Raw genomic sequence first — 25,228 nt, forward strand, 5'->3', positions numbered from 1 at the left:
AATCACTCTTGGTGGTACTAACCCCACCTTACAAGAATTATTTATAAATATGGATATATTTCAAAAAAGTTCTGGTCTTAACTTTAATAACTCTAAAACACAAATTCTCGTAATTGGTTCCAAAAGTTATAATATACAAGATCAATATAAAAAAATATATACCTCAATCTCAACAAATAACATATTTAGGTATAATTATAGCAACTAATATTAAAGGCGTGTTACACCTAAATTATAGTAAAAGTATTACAACAACTGAGACTCCAATAAGCAAGTGGAACAAGATTCTACTTACAATGGATGAAAAACCTTCCATTATTAAGATGAAACCTTATTCCAAAGATCTTATACATAATACAATCTATTTCTATTCCCTCTACAGGTTCTTATATTAAAAAATTAACACACTGATTAAAAACCTTTTGTGGCATCCAATAAAGCCTAGAATTGCTTTGTCCTATCATATGTATAGCTGGGAAAATTGAGGTATATCTTTACCAAATCTAGAACTTTATTCAATTTCACCAGTTATTAAACAATTGTTTATCTTATACCTGGAGAGTATTTTGCAAAATGGAAAAAAAATGATGTTAAATTTATCCCATAATACAAAAAATAAAGATAATAATCATCTATCACAGTTAATAAATGATTCATTTATATGGAATTTGAGAGAATTCTTTTCCAATTATTCCACTCAAATGTTTAAATCTGCGTATGTAACTTTAATTCTAAAGGCCTTTAAAAACTATATATTCGGGTTTAGAATCATTGAGAAGTGGTTGTTCCTCATCTTTCCCATTGCCCATACACAAGGGATAATTCTCTCTGCAGATCATTCTAAAATGTTTCTATTTAAACAAAAAACAATTAATATTTTGGCATCAGATGCTAAGTAAAAACGAGATAAAATCTATTAATGCTCTTATTGATGAATATAACCTTAACACTTTACTTTGGTCAGATTTGCAAGAGTTTAGAAAATATATTCTAGATAAGTTAATTTTAATCCCCTCAAATGCTAAGAATTCAATACCCAAACTTATTCAATACTTGATTTTTATATACTTATAATACATTACCAGTTAAAACAGTCTATCATATAGAGAGAGAGCAATTAAACAAGACCTGGATGTATATTCGGATAACTATTGGAATGCATTGTCTATAACCAATAGTTTTACTCCTTCAGAAATAGACAAAGTTAATTTCCTTCAGTCAGCCAGCAAAACCACTTCCTCCATTAAATGGAGAATCTTCACATGGAGATTTTTACATAAATCTTTCATCACATCTCAGAAAATGAGTAAGACAACTAAACAAGATATTGTTTGCTGGAGATGTAACTCAATAACAAACGTTGATTGGAACCATATATTTTATGACTGTGTACTATTAAAGAAAGTTTGGGAAGAAGTTAACACTGTTTTACAGGCAATTTTTTACAGATAACTTTATGCTTACAAAATCATTTGTATTATTCAATACACCTGTTCCAGACTGTATAAATAAAAACAAATATTATTTGCTCTGGTCTATACTGTCCATTGCCAGGAAAACAATTACAAGAAACTGGAATTCTTCATCAGTTCCCTCATTTAAAGAGTGTAAAGGTCTTCTCTTGGAAATATCTAAGTTAGAAATGTTAACTATCAAATCTAAATCTTCAAGGAATACAAAATTATATTACAAATGGGAACATATACATGAATTATTACTTAAAGAACTGGATAAATGATTAATGCAGTAACCTTTCTTTTTTACCTTTTATTCTTTATTTCTATTTTTTCTGCCAAAATTAACTTAATTGATCTTATTTTATATATAGTGAACATCATCGTATATAGTCTTTTGTGCTATTATCTTTTTTAAATATTGTACTTTAAAAATTCAACTTATTAATTTTTTTTTCAAAATATCTGTTCATTATATTAATGTTCTCAATAAAGCCGTTTTAAAAAAGAAAAACTTGTTAAAAGATTTCTCATTTATGTTTTGTGGATGACTTAAAACTGTATAGTTCATCACATGATGAGTTGAAAGTACAACTACAAGTGATTAAAACTTTCTCAGATTATACAAAAATGACATTTGATCTTGACAAATCTGTAAAAGCAACATTTAAAGCAGAAAAGTTGTCTTACCAAGAAAACATCAATCTAGGACAGGAATGTGATGTAAAGGAACTTGAGCAGGAAGGAGTATATAAATATTTGGGAACTGATTGAGGACCAGCAATGAAACATCAACAAATGTGAATAAAACTCAGAAAGGAATACTTTAGGAGACTAAAACTAATCTTGAAATAGCCTTGACATCTAGGAATGAAGCACAAGATATAAACCAGTTTTCTCTTCCTGTTTTAACTTACAGTTTTGGTGTTATTGACTGATCCTAAAAGGTATTAAATTAGTTGGACAAAAAAACAAGAAAAAGTTTCCAGATTATCAATGATATATGTAAATCAGTGTATACCAAGATTATGTATTCTATGCTCCAAAGCACGTGTGAGACTCCTTAAAATTAATTACATGTATATTTCTGCAATCAAGGGTCAGCAGATATGTATGCAGTCCCACGACTGCAGTCTCAGGATCTGCAATCATGGGACTACATAGACATCTGCTTACCTCACCAGATCGACACATAGTAAAACCTTTACAACATGAGGAGAGGAAATCTAAGATGACCTCTATTCTTAGTTTATTAGAAGCCGCCTGGTGCCAAAAGGTAATGAAAATCAAACCAGAAGCAGATAAAAATCAGACAGCAACTGAATGATCCAAAAAACAAGAGAAATGATATAAGGAGAAGAATCAGATGAGAAGGAAAGAATTGTGGAAAAGCCATAAAAATAGTGAGAAGTATAGACATCTTCTGGTACAAAGTCATGTTGATCAGGATTTGACACAAGAATGTTTAAGGTGAGGTGTGTTGAATCAAAAGAATGAGAGGTTAATAATAGCAGCCCAGAATAGTAGACTATGTACATGTTTGTTTACAATGTCCATTAAATATGTGGGAGAAACAGGAAAATGTAGGTTCTTTAAAATAATTGGAAATGGTTGCACTCCTTGTTGCTGGGCAGAAGCATAGCTAGCTTTACTAGCACCCTATGCTGCTATCACAAACCACCCCACCCATCAGCTATACAAGTGAAGAGCAAAAAAAAAAAAAAAAAAAGAAGAAGAAGAAGAAGAAGAAAGCAACACTGTTTGATACGAATGTAACAAATAGTTGCTACAGTTTATTCCATGCCTGCACAGAGCATTACAGTGCTCAAGTGTTACTTAAAAAAATGCATCTTCTTTTAAAGTGCAGCAAACTGCTTGCTACAGTTGTTACAGTTTATACCCTGCCTGCATGGAGCACTATGGCACTCATTTCTTAGTTAAAAAAAAAAAAACTTTTTCTACTAAACTGTAGCAAACTAGTTGCTACAAATCAATAAAGCAATTGTTACAGTTTAGATGACAAACGGAGCACTGCAGTGCTCAGGTTTCCCTGTAAATTCAGTACCAGTGTTTAAAAGCCGGTATTCAATAAAAGAGAAAAAGTGATGAAGGATGGCTGATCATGCCCCCAAACATTTGCACCTGGGGCAATTGCCACCCCACCCTACCCTAGCTACACTTCTGTTGCTTGATTTGATATACTCATGGCAGACACCCTGTACATGGAAAGGCATAATAATGTGTCAAGATTGTTGCATTAGGGGTTGTCCAAACACTACAATATGGAAGTAGCTGAAAAGTGTTGGAAACATGAAACATTAAGCGTTATAGAGAAGGATGAAGTTTACATCACATGGGATCACCCATCATCAACAATTCAAAAAATAGGTGCAAGAAAACAAGTTATAGTAATCCATGAAAAAAAGACAAAAGCACCATTAATCATTGAAATTGCTACACCTAGCTATTACTTTATCTCACACACACAAAGAGACACAAGGCCATAAAATATCAAGATTTGCAAGGGGAAAATGAAAGCAATGTGGAGGAAAGCTACTCAGATATTTCCAATAGTGGTAGGAGAAATAGGTCTAAAAAATAATTTACAGTCCTATTTAAATATGTTACCAACGCATGTAAGTCTGTATAAATTGCAGAAGGAGTTAATTCTGGACACACTGCTGGTGCTGCAAAGAGCACTTTTGGCTAACATCAAAGACTGAAACAATACTAATTTTATGAACTTTAACTGTACCCTGACTTGTGATGGGGTCTATTCCAGTCATGGTATCAAAAACCCAAAATATTTGAAGAATTAAACTGACTGAAGCATTTCAGTATTAGATCTCAACAGAAATGGCCAAATCTGTTTGCATATTATATAATCTAGTAAACATAGCACATAAACAGCCAGTCATCACATGCTTGTATGTACTACAACTTAAGCAGCATCCAGTATACAGATCAGTGACATTCAGGGCCCATGTGCTTGCATGGTTCTCTTTTCAAGAAGTACCACTGAGATCCCCCTGCAGCAACCTTTTTCAGGGTCACAATTGCCTCCCACCATCCTGCATATACCATTAGAGTTACTTGGTGAGGTTGTCAGTCCATTTCAGTAGAGTCTGGACTTCTATGCACTTGGAGTAATGTTTACTTCTAACCAATATGTTTACTGCTTCCTGTTTAATACGCTGTATGGCATGCATATATACTGAAGACCATTTCCATTTGGCTTTTTGTTTAGGAAATGCATCTGAAATGTCTTCATTTCTTTTTCTGTTCCACATTGTGCATCCTACCACATGTCTGAGGTGCCTCATCTCCATGACTTCTAGCTTCCTCAACTGTTCTGCCCTTACTGCTCAGGTTTCTATACCATACAATAGTACTGATTGCATTACTGTTTGTATGCCTAACTTTTCAGCTTCTTTGGCATTCTTCTGCCATATACTACACTTGAACTTCTTTGCCAGTTGGCAGCAGCTCCACTGATTCTAGCTTTGAACTCCTCATTCAGACTTCCTTTCTTCTTAACCACCCTTGCCAGATACTTGAAGCTGTTATACTGTTCCACTATATTCTCTTCTATCTCGGTTGTCATCCTCTTCTTATTCCCCCCATTTGCTGTTATTACAACTGTCTTATCTGTACTCAGTTTCATACCCTGTGTCTTCAGTCTTGAATTCCATCCCCCTATCCTTTGCTGAAGTTCTTGCTCAGAGCTTGTCTGTAATGCCATATTGTCTGCATACAGCAACTTTGTTGATCTGTTCCCTATGACCTGTTTGCTACTGTAGTCCATCACCAGTATGAACAGCAGAGGGCTCAGAGCTGAACCTTGATGCACACCTACTCCCAGTGGGAACACCCTCTCTGAGATCAAATACTGTTCGTACCTGACTCATTGGATCCTTGTATATGGTTTGTACTAATTCTACCAATGTTTCTGAGACTTTGAACCACCACAGGACTGCCTTCTCCAAGTCTAGAAATGCCCAGTTAGACTCATCTCCAGCTTCTTTTCAACTATCTGTCTTACTGCAAACATTGGGTGAGCTGTGCTGCATCCTAATTTGTATCCAAACTGCTTATCTCCCATCTTATTTTCATTGCTCTGCATATTCATTTATCAATCCCTCTCTCCAGAACCATCAAGCAGTGTGACAGGAGTTTGATACCTCTGTACACACAGTTGTGAATGTCTCCTTTATTTTTGGACACTGACACTGGTATACTTATTCTCCAGTGATCTGGAATATGTCTTTCTCTCCAAACTGCTATGAGTGCCCTCAGGTGCCATTTTTCCCCTATTTCACCAAACTTTTTTTTCATCTGCTGTGACCTCATTTGAGCCTGCTGATTTCCCTGACTTCATTTTCCTTAGTACTGTTCTTGCATTCTCTATGGTGGTCTCCTCCTCTTCTCTCATCATAGGCTATGTCTGGAGCAGTACAGCTTATGTGGGGATTTCATTTTTTCAAAATTGTTGCTGGAAGTACTCCTTCCTCTGCCTTTGTTGTCTTATGGATTAATGAGCAGGTTGTTGCTGGCATTCCTTATAAAAGAGATTTGATTATCGTCTTTATGTTTCTGTCTTGCCTTGCAACCCAATATAGTTTCTTTGTGCTATCTAGTGAGTCACTTTCCAGAAGCTATTAGAGCACCTCCGATGCCTTTTTCTTTGTTATTGCAAACCTTTCTTATCTTCTTTGTTAGCCAACCAGTAGTCCTTTCTAGCCTTGTCGATTTTTTCTATCTCCCATTTTTCCGTGGACTACTATTTTCTTTTGATGACTTCTTGGACTTCTGCATTCCACCACCACCAGCTTTCCTTATGTACCTTTTTTCCATACATGTATTGGCTGCAAATCTGTTATATAGTCCTCACACATGCTGTTTAGAGGGGCTGCCATTCTTCTTCAACTCCATCTATTTGCTCATCTTCTTGAAGTGCTAGAGCCCTGAGTAATTCCTTGAACTGTTGTGCTTTCTCTCCTGTCAACTTCCAGGTCTTCTGCCTGGCATCTGTTGACCTTAGAGCCTTTTCTGACCGCTGCTTGCAGATGAACCAGACATTTATGCTGTGGACCAACTGTTTCACTGGGGATGATTTTGCAATTGCTGATTCTACCCCAGTGCCCATTCCTTACTAAAAGGAAGTCTACCTGAGTTGTATGTTGGCCACTCTTGTATGTGATCTTGTCTCTCCTTGTGAGCTATGTGTTGGCTACTATCGAGCCATGTGTCAGACAGCAGTCTAGAATAGCCTCTCCTTCATTATTCCTGTTACTCCATCCATGTGGACCCAGTTAGTCCTTATAACCTGTTCTGTCTGTCCCAATATGCGCATTCAGGTCAACCATTATCAACCCCAATTCATAATGTCCTATTTTATCTAGTGGGTCGTGCAGCTGCTGTCTGTATGCACTCTTTTCCTCACTATTACAGCCCTGCTGTGGGGCACAGGCTGAGATTATCACTAGTGTCCTATACTAGCACTGGAGTCTGACTGCCATGGCTCTGTCAATAATTCTGATGAAATCCCTCACTGTCTTCTGAAGCCTCTTCCTTACTCCAGTTCCTACAACATGTCTAGTTTGTCCTTTTCCTGAGTGGTAGACTCTGGAGCCCACGCTAAGTGGCTTTTATGCACTGCCCTTCCATCTTGTCTCCTGGATACATAGGATGTACAGGTTCCTCCTTACCATCATGTTACCCCATTATAAGCACCACCCTGTCACTGAGCCTACACTGAGTGTAGCGATTCTTAGTTCATGTTTGTCAGTTTGGTTGGTTTTATGCCCACCTTTTGCTCAACAGAGCTATCCCAGGTAATCCAATCTGGACAACTGGGTACTGGACAGCCAGTAGTTTATTGACCCAGGGCTGCTGGGCTTTAAGGCAGGCACATGCAGACCAACAGGGGCACATACAGCCTCCCACAACCATTAGCATAGGACCGTGGCATAAGTCAGAGTAGGCTGGGTCCTCAACTCACTTATCACTGGCATATAGCCATGCCCATTTGGCAATATTAGTCAATATGACTATATATCCTAGTGCCACTTTTAACATGTGATGCAATGCATATAGGCCCTGGCTCATGTACAAGTTATATTCATATACACTATACAGCTTACACAATGCAGACCATTACTGCAACAATCCATTTTCATACATGATTTTGCTATGGCATGTTACTACTGGAAAACTAATATTACATACAGAATATACACATTTGACATATGATACAATGCATATAGACCCTGTATGATGTTCAGGTTAACATGCATATATACAATCATATATACTGAGCAGCTTACACTGTGTTGATACTTACTCGCTGCAATGATGCATGATCATACATGATTTTTCTTCATGTACATTACTGCTTAAACATCAGTGAGACACATACAACATACAACTCAATGATATGATATGATGAAAGCAGGTCCATCGTAACAGGCAAAATAATACAAATTTAGGAAATGTGCATTGTGCTGCATGTGCTAGTGATAATGCTTCTTCTGTGTACTTCTATTTGCCATTCTGTTGGACACTGCAGTTAATCTCCACATGTGTCATTCACTGTCACACTGCCAACATGAATGTCAACAATATGTTGTATAACGTGTCATAAGAAAGGAATGTCTACACTGCTTTCTCTGTTAGGAAGTGGATAACACCCTTAAGGCAGATATTTAGCTAGGTACCTGAGTTAACCTGTAGGAAACCAGACATGCAGTCATTATTTATATGTTTGGCTGTGTGCCTAACGTACATATCCTGACAAACATGTGGGAACCCAGAATACAGATCATTATCCAGGGATGCAGAGCTTAAGCAGTGCCACTTATAAAATACACAAGAGATCACTGTTTGTTTGCTTGTTTGTTAGTCTGTTTGTTTGTTTGCTTGTTTGTTTATTTATTTATTTCCTTTTGTTGAAAGGGGTAGCTTGACTAAGCTCATTGAGCCTCCTTTTGGCAGAGGCCAAAGAAGAAAATTCCCAACATTTAAATTCAAAATGTAGTTTATAATCCATAACCTATATTTAATATATACATAAACAGGAGGCAGTGTCTTAGACAAAATTGATGACAGATAAATATTTATACATTTCAAAACCTTTCAATAATGAAATTAAATGTGTACATATTTACATGTGTCATAATGCTTTGTTATACACTATAATGTATTAAGGGGGATGCTTAAAATGGATATCTAAACATTTACAAGTAAATGAAGAAATGTTTAGCTTAGAAAGAGTTAGTAGAGCAGTGAGAGGGTAGATATTATGTGCATAGTGAGATTATACAACAAGACCTATGCATGTAATAGGAGAAAAAGTGGTAAATGGTTACTTCAACAGAATTGGAACTCTAGGAGTGTTTGCCCCCTTATCAAATGTCCAAAATTGGATGCAGGAGCTATGAACTAAGAACCAACATCACAATGGGTTGGGCAAATTTATAACATAATAACTGCAGAAAAATAATTAAATTAAACGAGTGAACAGTGAGTTCTAGATGCTATATAGCACATTTTACAGTTTTTTTCCAAACTTTCCATCAAACGATGTCCCAAATAAAAATCATGCATAAGGAAATTAAGCCTTTTTTTCTTTCAAAGAAACTCCCAATAAAATGTGAAGATAAATACTTTAGAGGAACTAGGAATCACATTTATGGATATTAAATTGAAAAAAGAGAGAAAGAGATATAATGTAGACAGTTACCTCAAAGTAATTCCCAATAAACTGAGAAGACAAATACTTGAGAGAAACTCTGAATCATATCTACAGTTAGCAACTTAAAAAAAGAGAAAGAGCTATACTGCATACTGTTGATAGAGGTATTACCTCAAACAGAACAAGAAACAGAGGTATGCCACCTTAATAATAGTGTATACCTCAGATGTCTGACTGTGATCAAATGAAAGCATAAATACAAAAATAATGGCCACAGTAATGTATTTCTGTGTATTACTGTGAAACACATACTGAACAGTACATTGCAAGCGTACCACAAACTGCACACACAGACACACACTGATGGGTATACCAATTACTGCCACTATATTGAGTCTGTACATGTCAGATGTCTAATTGTAATAAAATTAATGAATAAATACATAAATAATGAATATAGTACTGTATTTCAACTCTTTGCTATCAGATGCATACAGTGCAACTCAGTGAATCCCCAAAAGATATGCAAAAATGTGTGCTAAGATGTCAGGCTATAATAACATAAATAAATGTTGGTTACAGTAATGAGTTTCAGCTCATTGTTTCAGATGCATACAGTGCAACCCTTTGCAAGCATCTCCATACACACACACACACACACACACACACACACACATACACACACACACACACACACACACACACACACACACACACACACGTACACACATGCACTCACATGCAGACACACACGCACACACACACATATGCATGAGCACACACACACACACACACACACACACACACACACACACACACACACACATACAATATGCTCAGATGTACCAAACATTTATACATACTTTGCTGTCTCAATACACCTTAAATGCCTGATCGTGATCAAATGAATGAATAAATACACAAAAATGGCAGCACTAATATATATCAGTTTACTGTTGTCAGACAGATAAAATGAAACCTCTGCATCTCAAACACACACACACACGCAGATATGACCATCAGTTACAGCCACTTTATTGCCACCTCAGATACATGATGGTGAATAATAAAGAAATAAAGAATAGCCATGGAAAAATATTTCAGCTTGCTGGTGTCAGTAGTATGGCAAAGGAAAGATTCCATATAGTTGAACCTTTGTAATATCTAATGTCTTATGCTGGAAGACATAATCAAATAATCACTGATCACATCTGCTGGCATTACTTTTTGAGGGGGGGTCATAAAAAACTTTTTTTTTTCATTGTAGTCAGCTTTGGTCCCTCGAGATCGACATTTTGATGTTTGGTCCATTTCTACTTTGATTTTTTTGAAGCACATTCAGCGCAATATATGACAGTCCTCACACACACACACACACACACACACACACACACACACACACACACACACACACACACACACACAAACACATACATGTATACACACACACACACACACACACACACACACACAAACACATACATGTATACACACACACACACACACACACACACACACACACACACACACACACACACACACACATACATACAAAGCACACATGCATATACATGTATACATACACACACATACACACACACACACAAAGTTTTAACTATATAAGCAAAACCACCTATAATTTGTTATTGCGGGATGACTGGCAGTGGGACCGTTAAACAAACACTATCATTTAATTAAAAATTTAATATAAAACTTTAATAAAAAAAAAAAGGCTTACACCTTGCTCCACATGCCTTCTTTCAATTTCTTTATTTGATTCGGGCTGCCTCTGGCACCAGTCACATGATGAAGCCTCAGTGAATGGAAAACAGATGCTTACTGCTTCTATTAGCAGTCCAGTCAGATATCATTCAAGCACCATTTCTCTTAAAATAGCAGGTGAACCTGTGATAAGGACTGACCATCTCCTTTCTCTGTTGGTGTGCACGTTGCAAAGCTGGGCTACTTGGAAAACACCCAAGCATTTCATCAATTGCCCGAGCTGACTAAGTTGACTTTTTTCATTTAGAGAAAAGAGAACTTCTTGCATACAGAGTAACATGAGTACCAAAATCGAAAAGTTGGCTGTTTCATAAATAAAACAAGAAGAGTATCATTCATGCGAAACAAATAAATGAATATTTAAATAAATAACTTTTTTTTCAATTGGAGAGGTTGCACCCAGCAGCCTAGTACCATGAGCTGCCCATGAGTAGAAGTTCTTATTAATATGGCAATATTTCAGTTTAAGAGCAAGAAAGATAAAAAGATTTAGGTGAAAATGTGTTTGTTAGTTTAGAGATACCAATGCTGTTGCTGGTGTTTTATATATATATATATATATATATATATATATATAGATAGATAGATAGATATAGATGTTGATGTATAGATAGGTTACCAGAGATACAGACAGAGATATAGATATACTTAGTGTAAGATATCTAAGCACAAAAATGGGATGTGTAATAAGTGTAATTGGCTACAGAACTCTAGCTAGGTCATCTGGTGCCCAGAGCAGCTCCTCAAACTGACACCCCGTCAATTCAAAGTTGAGGACCCCCACACAAAAAAAAAAAAAAAAAAAAAAAAAAAGATCTTCCAAACACTGAGGACAAACAGAGCTCTTCTGTGCTAATCTAACAGGAGCAAACTGCTTGCCCCAACTGCAACATCTACATCTACATCTACTACCACACACTCGGTTTCATAAATCATTTTGCTCCACCATAGTTATAGCTTTGTTTAGTTAGGGAAAGCTATTAAACTATTCATCACTTGTTGCAAGAGCAGCTTCAGGAAAATGTTAGATGTTGTTTTAGCTTAATAAAAAAAACTAGTTGAAGTTATTTTCAGGTAGGTTCCAACTTACCACTGTATTTATTCAGCATGATAGCCCCCATCTATAACATGGTACGCTCCATCTTACTATCACAGCTTCTTAGTCATCTTTGTTTAGTGCTACACTTTCTTTTTCTGTAATACCTACCTACCAATAAGATATCTTAGATGTCATTGCTGAATGCTAACATAGGCTGCTCATTTGTCCTACATGAGCATCATGGACACTCCCGGGCATCTTGTAAGAGATATTGTTGATGACACTCCCTGCAATATATGCTATCTGTTAATATATGGCAGGTGCATACACACACACACACACACACACACATATATATATATATATATATATATATATATATATATATATATATATATATATATATATATATATATATATATACATATATATAGGTCTACTTCAGAAACCCAAACACCCACTTACCCGACTTCCAAAGTGCTGAATTGAAAAGGCTGTCGACCGCAGAACACCGATGTCTCAGAACACCAACCTTTCACTCCAGTAAGTAAAACCGAAGGAAAGCAAACACACCCATGTGGGGAGCTTAGCCCCCCACAACCCTCTTAACTAAATATACCAACACCGAGATTGCACTACCACAGAGGTAAGGAGCAAAGTTCAACAGGATGGCCAAGCGGTTACTTACCTGGAGTAGAAAGTCAGTGTTCCAGGACATTGGTGTTCTGCGGTTTGTTGGCCTTTTCATCTCAGCAGTTTGGGAACTGGTTAAGTGAGCATTCAGGTTTCTGAAGGGGACCCATATATGTGTATATATATATATATATATATATATATATATATATATATATATATAGAGAGAGAGAGAGAGAAAGACATAATTTCTTCTTCCCCTGGGTGTAGCTGTTATAGCACTATGAAACATTAGTACAGCTGCCATTTTGTGACAAGCTTATGCAGTACTTTGCTGTTACTGGGAAATTAATTGACTCTGCCAGATGCTATAGCATGGTTGCCTGTGAGAACTGCATCATATATACTTATCGTCTTCTGCAGTGGTACTTTACTCTGGACAGGATGCAGAGTTGCACCCATCTTATTGACAAGTGGAGTGGTGTGTCTCACAGTCTGGTTGGTGTGAGTTCTTCATTAGACATGTCATGGACAACACTCAGTATAATCATATGTATCCTGTACAGTTGAATGTGTACATGATCAGCAAGGAGACAGGCATTTTGTGCACAGTGTAAATGCTGGTATCACAGTGGCATAGCTGGGTGTGTTTTGCCTGCAGCCACCATGTCCCTTCTGTCCAAAAGTGCCTCTATATACTGAATTTGCACTGCTTCAGACATTAGCATAGACATGCTATAACTTACAGAAGTAACGTGCATTCTAACACGCTAAGGATGAGTATTTTCACACTGTTCAGTTTGGTGAACAAATCATTAAATGTATATTATTTCTCACTACTACAGTGCCTTCTTTTGCTTTTGTGCACAAGATAGCCTTTACATATCTACATGTAATTCAGACTAAGAGTGTTTGCAGAAACATTTTATTGCACCTTTTCTACAAATGTCAGCTGCCTTATGGTTATCTTCATGACTTTATGCAACTACTTTTAGGTTTTGAATCCAGCTAATAATACAAATAGTAGGTGTGAGCTAAATGTGAGTCTGAGAAAGGTATATATAAATCATGACTGTTTTACTGTATACATCAATGGTGCTTTAAATAGGAACCTTTGTTTTAGTATTATAAGTTCATGAGGTTTAACGTGTTAAGCATTTTATAATTATTCATATTATAATGAAGTCTAATAAGGGGGTCACTTGCATTCTGTACCTGTCTGAATACAAGAAATAAAATGAAACAAAAAAGGCAGAAAGGACACTTTTTTATTATTGTGAAGAAATCAGTATACACAATACATTTGAATCCATTTTTTTTCCTGCATTGCCTTATTTAAGGTAATAAAACAAGGGTAAGAGAAATGGGAGATTCTGCTAAAGTGAATAAATGTTAACCACACTGCTCCATTCATAATTTGTGTTTTGGTATAGTGAGTGTCGTTTCCTAATCTTCATTTAGTATCATTTTAATATCTGTGATGCCTTTTTAAGTATATGTGCATGCATTATGCAAGCTCTTTGACAATGCCCTTCCAAATTACTCAGTGTTATGCCTTTCCCTCAAGATGTATTACTTAATCAAAAAAGTACAAGCTTTGAACATGTTCATTTTTTTCCTTTGGATATCAAAAGCTAGAAAGGAAAGAATCCAGCAAATGCCTCTGAGATTTCTCTGCGGCATCGGTCATGTAAAATGAGACAATGGTAAAAGACAATGAATTCAGCTGCTGTACTGTGGGTTACATTGGCAAATGCATTCAGTGGATCCTTCTTTCATTGAACCAATGTCACACTTATAAATCTGCTGTGCAAATGCAAAAGACGTAAAACATTTTTTTACGACTTGTGCACATATTCACTAAAGCTACCATCCATACAACGTGAATGTGATTATAAAGACTGATTTAGAAAATCAAAGGCTACATCAAAGAAAATAATACTGTAATTATCTTTTTCAGCGGTACTTCAGATATATAAGAACATTATCTGAAATTAAATAGCTAGAATGTCCATGAACTCCAGTGTTCCAGTGTTGCCCGCCTACAATGTACATTTGCATTAATGAGATTGTACAACAAATCTGACTGTGTGCCTTTGGTATACGAAATGTGTTAATCATAATCATCTGTGTTGCAAACTGGCTTCTGCTGTGCTATAAATGAGTTGCATGAATTAAATGTCACCTGAAAGACATGAGGCATATAAGCCAACTGAATAACATTTCAAACAAAAGGCATATGGTGCACTTGGAAAGAAAAGCAAAAGCATAAATATTCAAGATAGTGAAGCCAAAATGTGACTGGACTACAAGTATGTGAAAGAGCTGTCAGCTTCTTTGATCAAGAATCAGAAGCAATGCCAAAAATATTGAACAGGACAAAGGCCCAAAATCAGAGACAATTTTCAAATATTATTTTATTTCACTTAATAAGCTAATAGAACAATGGATTTTGCATCAGCGTGCATTTTTTGAAAAAATAAGAATGAAACTGTCGTGTGTGCCATTACTGACTAACTGTAATGTAATCCTCAGTGATTTGCAAATTAGTGAAAAAAATGTGATGGACAGGGTAAAAAGAAAAGGCACAATCCGGGATGTTCTGTAAAATCAGTGAATGTTTATACATAAAGAAGACTCAATATGACATCACACAGTAATTAAACCAGTGAAAGACCTGAGTCATCTGTCAGTTAACTTCACTGTGACAATTCTGTTGTTAGATTACTTCTGTCCAAGTGTGTCAGTAAACGAACAATACCACTAGAATGACAACACAGTGGCATGTTGATGACCTTGTATCACATTTAATATAGTTTTATAATATTTGTACATATAAGCAACATCTGTAGTATAGAGTCTGTGCAAGCAGTATGTGGATGCTACTCAGTTTTCTTAATTACAGTAACAAGGTGAATGAAGGTCAGGGGATCGACATTAACTACCTATATCAGAGCCATATGGTCATGTGGTCAGGATGCTGTAGCTTCAGAAGGTGTAACGTTGTAGGTTGGTTGTAAAAAGATGTTCACCAGAGAGGACGTGGTAAGACTTCCAAATGTAGAAGAGCTTCAAGGTCATGCAGTTTGTTGTTTAATCAAAAGAGCTACCTTAATTTGTCTTGATATTGATATGTTTGCTATGCTGGAATGTTCATTAATTGAATTTTGTCTAAAAAATGCACTATGGGTTAACAATAGCTTTAGCTAGTATGTGGAAGCCTCTGAATGAGAGGTGGAAATCATCCTTTGTAAAGCAGGTAGGGCTATCATGCATCTTGTTCCAAAGCTGACATATACTCAGTCCATCTAGAATTATATTAGTTTTTAAGGCACTTATTGAAGCCAATCAGCTTTTTTGTATCTAGGCATCATTCACAGAGAAAGGAGGATTCTGCTCAGTATCACAGTCTTGCATGCATTTGTGCATTGAGCTCAGACATGTCTCTCTGCATCTTTATCAGGATTAAAAAAAAAAAAAGTAATTCACCCCCAATGCATAACTACCATGTTGTAGATTTATTTATATGGTACAAGGGTCCAAAGGTCTCTTGAGATGTCTGATATCCTAGCACCTGAGAGAGTGTCTTTGTCCAACCTTGTGAGTGGGATATATGTGGGTCTCACTATGGACGCAATCTCTAAAACATTGTTGCTTGTAGATCGGTTTGGTGTACTAGAACTGAGACCCATTGTCTCCTGGAAAATTTTGATTAGAGATGAGATATATGCTGTGGTATTTGATTTTGATTTTTGCTAAGAATTAATGCTTATGGGAGGCTTAGGTAAGGATTTCTTTATCACATCTGTATATGATATTATATTATGTATCAGGGTTGGGAACATAGACCCAACATATGACATTATATAAAGTTAGTGCTAGGTGCACAGAGTATGGTGGCTAATGCAATTCTCACAGTCTGTGTTTGTTTATAAGAATGAAGCCTTCATATCTCATAAATATCTGTACTTCAAACAGTCAGAGTTATTTGCATCTGGCCCAGGTTTTCATGAGTTCATTTCTTATCTCAGAAAACTAACGGTGTAGGCAGTAAGGAAGGGTATGCCAATCTTATGGAAATGTGGAACAGATACACATTGGAGCACACTGGGGTGTTGATCTCTGGTGGAGACAGGGAAGGCAACATTGCTTCAAGCAGTCTAGGGGTGGGCAGGGTGTCCTGCTGATAACAATCCCCTTCTAGAAGTGCGAGGGTTGAACATTGCTGACACCCATTGAACATCCCGTCACTGGCTGTGACTGATGTGCACAGTGGTAGGGAATTCGATACAAGCACTGTCTCCAGTGGTATGAAGCTGGGCCAGTTGCCTAAATCTCCTTACTGGCCTAACTATGACTGCTTATTACTTTTTGGCAGGTCTGGTGGAAGAGAACAGTTTCTAGGTGCAAGTGTTGGTCAACTGTATAAAGAGAAATCTTGGCCAAAAAAAGAAATAATGTAAATGTAAGTAGTGCTCATCACCTGCATGTTATTTCCTATCAGCAATATTAAGGCACACTGGCTGCCAATACCATTGTTTGTTTGCTTGCTCATTTGCTCATTTTCTATTCCTTCTATGTTCTTGTTATATGTCCTTTGTTGTGAGAAATTGTAATAATTTGAATTTGAACAAGCACAACAATAGCAGTGGATTTTTTTGACTTTTTGTGTACACTTGACTGCTACGTTTTTCTTGACTTTTTGTGTACACTTGACTGCTACCTTTTTCTTGACTTTTTGTGTGCACTTGACTGCTATGTTTTTCTTGACTTTTTGTGTGCACTTGACTGCTAGGTTTTTCTTGAATTTTTGTGTGCACTTGACTGCTAGGTTTTTCTTGACTTTTTATGTACACTTGACTGCTACGTTTTTCTTGACTTTTTGTGTACAGTTGACTGCTACCTTTTTCTTGACTTTTTGTGTGCACTTGACTGCTATGTTTTTCTTGACTTTTTGTGTGCACTTGACTGCTATGTTTTTCTTGACTTTTTGTGTGCACTTGACTGCTAGGTTTTTCTTGACTTTTTATGTACACTTGACTGCTACGTTTTTCTTGACTTTTTGTGTACAGTTGACTGCTACATTACTGATGTCTTTTTGTGTACACTTGACTGCTACATTTTTCTTGACTTTTTGTGTACACTTGACTGTTACTTTACTGATGTCTTTACAGACTTGTGTCTTCATTCTTCTTCCCTGGCAATAGCACCTTTATGGACTTGTATTTTTGTCACATTAGCTGTACTAGTTTTATCAGGATTTGGACTGTCCCAGTTTGTTGTGTGCTGGATCATTAAGCCATTGGACTTTATGGTGATTCGTCTGACAGCTCTAATAATTCATCACTTTAGCTGTTGGGTGATAATGCTTCCTGCTTAATCTGTCTTTTTGTGCCTTGCAGTACAGCAAGTCTTGGATCCTATATTACCCAGATTCATAAGTCTGTTCTTTACTTTGGCTAACATCTCTGTGACTGTAAGTAATCAGGCCATTTCCCTAACTTTGGTTATCATTTTATTTGGTTAGTGTCAATTATCATTAGTTATTATATGGAGGCAATATGTTAGAAAACCAAAAGATCTGAACAGCGAACGCTGATAATGTCGAAAAGACCTGACCTCGAAGTACTTTTTGTCATATCGCGGTACAGTGAAGATTGAAATATTTGCCCTTTCCTCACTGTAGTGCAGTCTCAGAGTTAGTATATATATTTAGCAGGGGGTGTGGGGGCTGCAGCCCCCCACAATGGCCAGTTTGATGTCAGGTCTTTTCAATGTTGTAGCTTTCACTATTCAGATCTTTCGGTGTTCTAATATAAACCGTTATATGAACAGATCTGGCATCATGCATTCTATAAAATTTTGCAGTGTTTTCACTTTTGGACTCCACAGCTGAGACACTTTACACGTTAACGTGGTTCTTTTTGCCATGTTACCTCATCATTAGGTTGCAGCCTGCTGTGACCTATGTTTTATCTGACTTAGATGCTTTAAGCAGTGCATGCAGTTTATGCAATGTTAATGTTTTGGTTCTATCAGCTGGCAGTTCTTCTAACTGATCTGCAATACTAATTTGAGATCTTCATTAGGAAGGTAGTTGTTCCCTGAATCAAACTGTTTTACCACTGGATTTTGGTTTGGCTTTGTCTGACTGCACTTGGTGGTTATAGTGCTTTGCTGAATGCATTTTATTGACTGATCCAAACAAAATGAATCCACTTAGCTTTGCCAAAGTCCTGCGAATCCAAAATAAGCAAAACAGAAGAAAAGATGGCAGGACACTGCTGCTGCTCAATAAAACTTTTAATAAAAACTTTAAAACAAGTAAACGAAGTAATCCAAATGCATTTTTTTTTCATTTTTGTCTGCATTTGGATTACTCCGTTTACTTGTTTTAAAGTTTTTATTAAAAGTTTTATTGAGCAGCAGCAGTGTCCTGCCATCTTTTCTTCTATTTTATTGACTGATGTAAGTACATTATGCCGTATGTTGTTTTGACCTTTGGCTGACCGAATTCTGAATGATATTTTGAGCTGTGAATATTGCTTTTGAATTATCTGGGCATCTTTATGCTGTTTCTGCTGTAACTAACTGGTAGATCTGTCTTCTGCTGACTGTGTTTTACCTGTGATTAGACCTACCTTTTGACAAACATTTGTCTATTGTAAGAAATTCCTTCTACATTGCATAGCTTATAAACAAAAGGATTGTGTCTAGAGCTAGGGATGTTATAGGTTCATAGGTTCATAGGTTCATACTAGGCTATCTGCCCTAGGGCATTTATAAGCCTAGCCAGAATGTGTTTGGCTTTCGCCACCCATTTTAAATTAATTTTGCTATGCCCTTTTTTGAGGTTAGTATACTGTGCCTCTGTCTAACAGTGACACAGAAGTCATACCTGGGGTAAACCTACGATCTCCCATCCACTCATCAAGATTCCTCTTGAAGAGAGTCAATGAGGGACTCTGCCTAACCTGGACTGGGATTTTATTCCAGAGTGAAGGGAGCCTCTGGGTTATGAATCTGTCCCTCCAGCATGTCCTATTTATTTCAGTGCTGAGGTTCAAGTCTCTCGAGCATGTAGCTCGATAGGATTTGGATTTTCTGAGGTGCAGCATGTCCATTAATTCCGGGTTGGACATGGCTTTATACGTCAGGCACAGATCGCCTCTGAACAGGCGGTATGCCACTGAGTAGAGCTGGAGTTTCTTTAACCGGGCAGCATATGGCATCTGTTTGAGCCCTTTGATCCTCTTGGTGAGGTACTTTTGGGGTCTTTCCAGTTGCTGCAGGTGTCTGGTAAGGTACATCCCAAAAGGGGCATTATACTCAATTATGGGCCTGATGAGGGATGAGTAAAGAGGCACGATGACCTCCCTGATCTAGATGTGAATCCCTTCATGATTAGGTGGGCTATATAAAATGTTTTTCTAACCACTTTGGCCACGTGGTTGTCAAATGAGAGATTGCTATCAACTTGGGTCCCCAGGTCCCTAATTACTTCTTCTGTACTTAATGGATTACCACCTATGTGGTAATTTGTGGGCACTTTTTTTTTGGCCAAAGGGGATGACTATACACTTTTTGGTGTTTAGCTTGAGGCCATGGCCTGGCACCAGTTGTCTGTTTCTATGAGGCCCTTTTGGAGGATGCTTGTGTCGGCTGGAGAGTCGATTATGGCACCCAGTTTGCAGTCATCTGCGAACTTGGTCAGCCACAGTCCTTCCGTGTTGGCCTGTACCTCTGAGAAATATATACTGAACAAGAGAGGTCCCAGGACTGAGCCTTGTGGGCGCCACTTGTAACTGGTTTGGAGTCTGACATGGCTCCAGCAATTCTAACCATGTGGGTTCTGTCCTTGAGCCAGTTTGCAACCCATCTAGTGACATAGGGGTTTATATTTAAGCTGGTGAGCTTATCTATAATGCCCGAGTGGGGTATTGTATTGAAGGCTTTTGCGAGGTCCAGGTAGGCTGTGTGGACCACCTTCCCCTCGTCAATGGCCTTGGTGACTGTTTCAAAGAAATCAACCAGGTTTAAGAGGCAGGATCTGCCCTTAACAAAGCCGAACTGGGTAGGATCCAGTGTCTGTAGGTCCCCAATATCTTTATTTATGAGGTCCATGATTATCCTTTCCATAGCTTTGCAGACCAAGCTAGTCAGGCTTATGAGGCGATAGTTTCCAGGATTCATTGAGGCACCACCTTTGTGGAGAGGGACCACAGTTGCTGTACGCCACTCTTTGGGTACATATCCTGTAGTAAGGCTGAGACTGAACAGTAGTTTTATGTTTGGGTTTAGCTCTTCTTGGAGTTCATGTAGGACACAGCCCGGGACACTGTCTGGTCCCATTGATGCTGTGTTTTTTGCTTTGGAGAGGGCGGCTCTTACCTGAGCATCCGAGATGTCAGGGGAGCAGCACTCTGCTGGAATAGATATTTGCCCTTTGGTGGGGAGGGAGTTTGCGCTGAACCTGTCAGCTAGGATGTTGGCAATGTCTGTGGGTTCGTGTATTTTTGTCATTTTGGACTAATTCTGAGCATATCTGGGAATTACCACCCAGGTTCCTAACATAACTAAAGAAAGCCTTGTGATTATCCTTAGTGTCCTGTGCAATTTTCTCTCGAAGCTGGCCTTAGACGATTTTATGAGTGCCCGTAGTTTTTGCTAATACTGATCAGAGATGCCTTCCCTTTTTGGAATTTTGCTCTATCATTTAGTAGCTTCCTCCTTCTATTGTATAGCTTGTTTATGGCTGGGGTCCACCAGACAGGACGTCTGCCTTTGGAGGATTGGGTCTTGGTTTTATTTGGGATCGCATGATCCATGCATTCCCTGAAGGTGTTCATAGAATGCATTTATAAAGGATTCTGCGGTCTGGGCCGTATTTTCCACAGGCCCGGGGGCTTTGAAGGATTCCACCTCAGTTTTGAGAAGTGTGAAATTTGCTTTAGAAGTTTTTCACTGTAGTTTTCTGGGCAGCGGGTGGTGTCGGGATGTGAACATCCAGTGAGATTAGTTTATGGTCTGATCTTACCAGTGAGGGATACACTTCTGGTCTGGAGCATAGAGTCCCCATGTTGGTGATGATCAGGTCCAGTATGTTTTCCCCTCTTGTGGGAGTGGTAACAAGTTGTTCCATAGCATTTGAGTTTATAAATTCTAGGAACCTTTGGGCTAGGGTGTTGGAGCTAGAGTAATGCTCCCAGTCTATGTTTGGGTAGTTGAAGTCGCCCAATATGATGGTGTTTGGAGAGACCTTCATATTTTCCAGTGTTCTCATGAAGGCCGAGTGGGGTTCCTGGGTTAGGGAGGGTGGTCTGTAGCAGGCTATAAACTGGAAGGCAGTTTTACCCACTGTTAGTTGCACATGGATAGTCTCTGATGCTTCGTGCTGTGCCACCAACCTGGAGGTGTGGGTATCTTCAGTGAATATTGATACTCCCCCTCCTTTTGTGGGTCGGTCCAAGTTTTGGGGCCAAAAAGCATGGTATGAGGTATAACCTAGTAGTGCTGGGGTGCTCTCGGGAGCCTTGAACCAGGTTTCTGTTACTGCACAGATATCGATTTTCTCCATGCTAAGGAGAGTTTCGAGTGCGTGCATCTTGAGGTTTAGACTTCTGGCGTTGAGTAGCATTACTCCTAGTTTCTTATCCCTTGTGATACCTATGGAGGTGGGTTTGTCTTTTGAGCCTTGCCTAAAAAAGGCACTATGGGGGTAGCAAGAGCCTTTGCCAATATCCGAAAGCCCAGGGGTGACAGGTGCAGGCCGTCCCTAGTGAAGCATTGTGGCTTGTCGAGCATGTCATCCCAGGCTGACAGGCATTGGATCCCCTTTGAATGACACCAATAATTAAGCCAATTGTTGAAATTGATCATCTTGTCTTCATATTGTGGCATCATTCTTGGTGAGGGTAAGATGCTACTCAAGGTCAGGGTCATACCGGCCTCGGCCACATGCTCAGAGAGCTCCTCTATGTCTCTTTTCATGTAGTCCAGGGAGGTACATCTCAGGTCATTCACACCAGCATGGACAATGACTGAGTCATATTTGTACTTGCCTTGGAGTGACCTGAGTGCTTGTGTTATGTGGCGGATCCTAGCACCCGACAGGCAGCTCACCGTGACCTTCTCCTTGTTCAGCCTGGTGAGCGGGACGTCAGTGTGCCTGATGATAGAGTCACCTATTACAAGTGTATCAGGTGTGTTGTTTAGCCTTAAGGGCTGTGACTGTTTCGCACACTGGCTTTGTGAGGTATGTGTTGCACGTGTTTTGTTTTGGGGTAGCGGTTGCTTGGGTGTCTGCTTTGGAGGTCTCTGCTGCTTAGGCAGATTTTTATTTAGGGCCTCCAGTATGTTTTTGTGTGTTTATGTGTTTGGTCTGCTGTCGTGGTAGGTCTATGTGAGACTGGAATTGTACTGAGTGTGGTTTCCTTCTCCTCCTGACTGGTTACGCCAGTACTGAGTTGAGAGAGCTTAGCCTCCAGTTTGGCTATATGGATGCATCTCTCACATGTGTTGGAATTTATTGGGAGGAGGAGAGGGTTGTCTGTGTACATGAGGCAGTTGTAACATTGCCTCAAGATTCCAAGATTCACCAGCTGGACCGGAGAGAAGATTGACAACTGACCTTTGGACATGCTAGAATAGTATTGGGAATTCCTTTATAATTGAAAAAAAAAAGGGCCAATGGGGAACAAGGTACTCGAGAGGACTTTGTGAGAGTGTAGTGCTTTTAATTTTTTAGTGCTGACTTATATAATTGCTTTAGTGAGCAAGTGCCTTTAGTGAGCAAGTGCCAGGTAACTTAAATGCAATGTGTTACAGGTAACTTAAATGCAAAAACGACAAACAGTAACTTTCTTTTAAGTGAAACAAGGAAATGAGTACAGTAAGCAATGCAGATATCACTAGGTTTCCACAGAAGCGCTGAAAAGCCGCGGTTTAGGTGGTATTAGCGTTTCAGGGGAATAACAAGCAAACAAACAACACGCATACAAACAGAGCTAGATTCAGCAGGCCTGGATCTAGTCTATGCTACAGCAAACAAGGTGTACCAATTTCAGTAAGAAACAGTTGAAATATGCAGGCACTATAAGCCTTTAACCAGAAATTCCCAGCTCAGAAGGGCAGAGTCCAGCCTCTCCTCCCACAAGAGTGCAGATCACGAACCTTCTTAATGTAAAATAACTGGCCTGAAGCCCAAGTGCTTAAACCAGAACTAATACACTTTTAGAATAACAGACACTGAGCCCTCAATCAGCAGTTCCCAACTTAGAAGGATGTAAGCCACCTGTCCTGCCACCACAGTGCAGGCCACAAACCTTCCTAATGTAAAACAACTGGTCTGAAGCCCAAGTGCTTAATCCAAAAGACTTAGAATGATAGCTAAACTTTAATCAAGTTACTACCAAGCAGTAATAAATACAATTGAATACTTTGAAGAATGCCTGGATTAGTGCTTAAGTTATACAAACAAAGCTAGATTCAGCAGGCCTGGATCTAGTCTACACTACAGCAAACAAGGTGTACCAATTTCAGTAAGAAGCAGTTCAAATATGCAGGCACTATAAGCCTTTAACCAGAAATTCCCAGCTCAGAAGGGCAGAGTCCAGCCTCTCCTCCCACAAGAGTGCAGACCACAAACCCTTTTAATGTAAAATAACTGGCCTGAAGCTCAAGTGCTTAAACCAGAATTAATACACTTTTAGAATAACTGACACTGAGCCCTCAATCAGCAGTTCCCAACTTAGAAGGATGTAAGCTACCTGTCCTGCCACTACAGTGCAAACCACAAACCTTCTTAATGTAAAACAACTGGTCTGAAGCCCAAGTGCTTAAACTAAAAGGCTTAGAATGAGTTGCACCAAGAAGTAATAAATACAACTGAGTACTTTTAAGATGAAGCAAAAGCAAAATCATTTTTTTTTTTTCAGTTTTTTTTTTTTCAGAAAAGTAGCAAAAACAGTAGTAAAAACAATTCACATGCAGTGCAAGCTGGCACACTTGAGTACGTAACAATATTAGTCCACACACAGTTTGAAAAAAATGTAATTAAATTAAAAAGGACTAAAAGCAAGTGCAGAAAGGGTTTATTAGATAGAATGCTGTAAAGAGATGGGACTGGGGGAGTGTCCTAGATCAAATCTACAGTGGGGCGGAGCCACCAAATTTAAACTACTACCAAGAACAGGGAGGGGAGATTGTCCCCCTTTACTCAACCCTCATTAGGGTAATCATTGAATATAATGCCCCTTTTAGCATGTATCTATCTAGATGTAAGCAACAACTGGAATACCCACAGAGACAGTTAATTAAAGGATACAAGGTCTGAACAACATGCCCCACACAGACTGACTAAAAGCCCTGTCACTATACTCAGAATCATACAGACTGCTAAGAGGTGACTTGTGTCTTTCATACAAGGTATCCTCCGAACCATTACAAATGGATTTACTATACATTGGCAAGTCAAACGGCATCAGAAATACTTATTTTATGGATCTAAACCTCTTCTGCAAAATCAAGAGGGACAGGTTTATTTCATAGAGGATACCATTGCTGTGGAACTGATTCCCCATCCGCATAAAAAAAAGCTCATCACTGTCCATTTTCAACCACAACTTA

The sequence above is a fragment of the Protopterus annectens genome, chromosome 1.part1, assembly GCF_019279795.1.
Source record: "Protopterus annectens isolate FY-2018-M chromosome 1.part1, PAN1.0, whole genome shotgun sequence".
In the NCBI taxonomy this organism is placed as follows: domain Eukaryota; kingdom Metazoa; phylum Chordata; order Ceratodontiformes; family Protopteridae; genus Protopterus; species Protopterus annectens.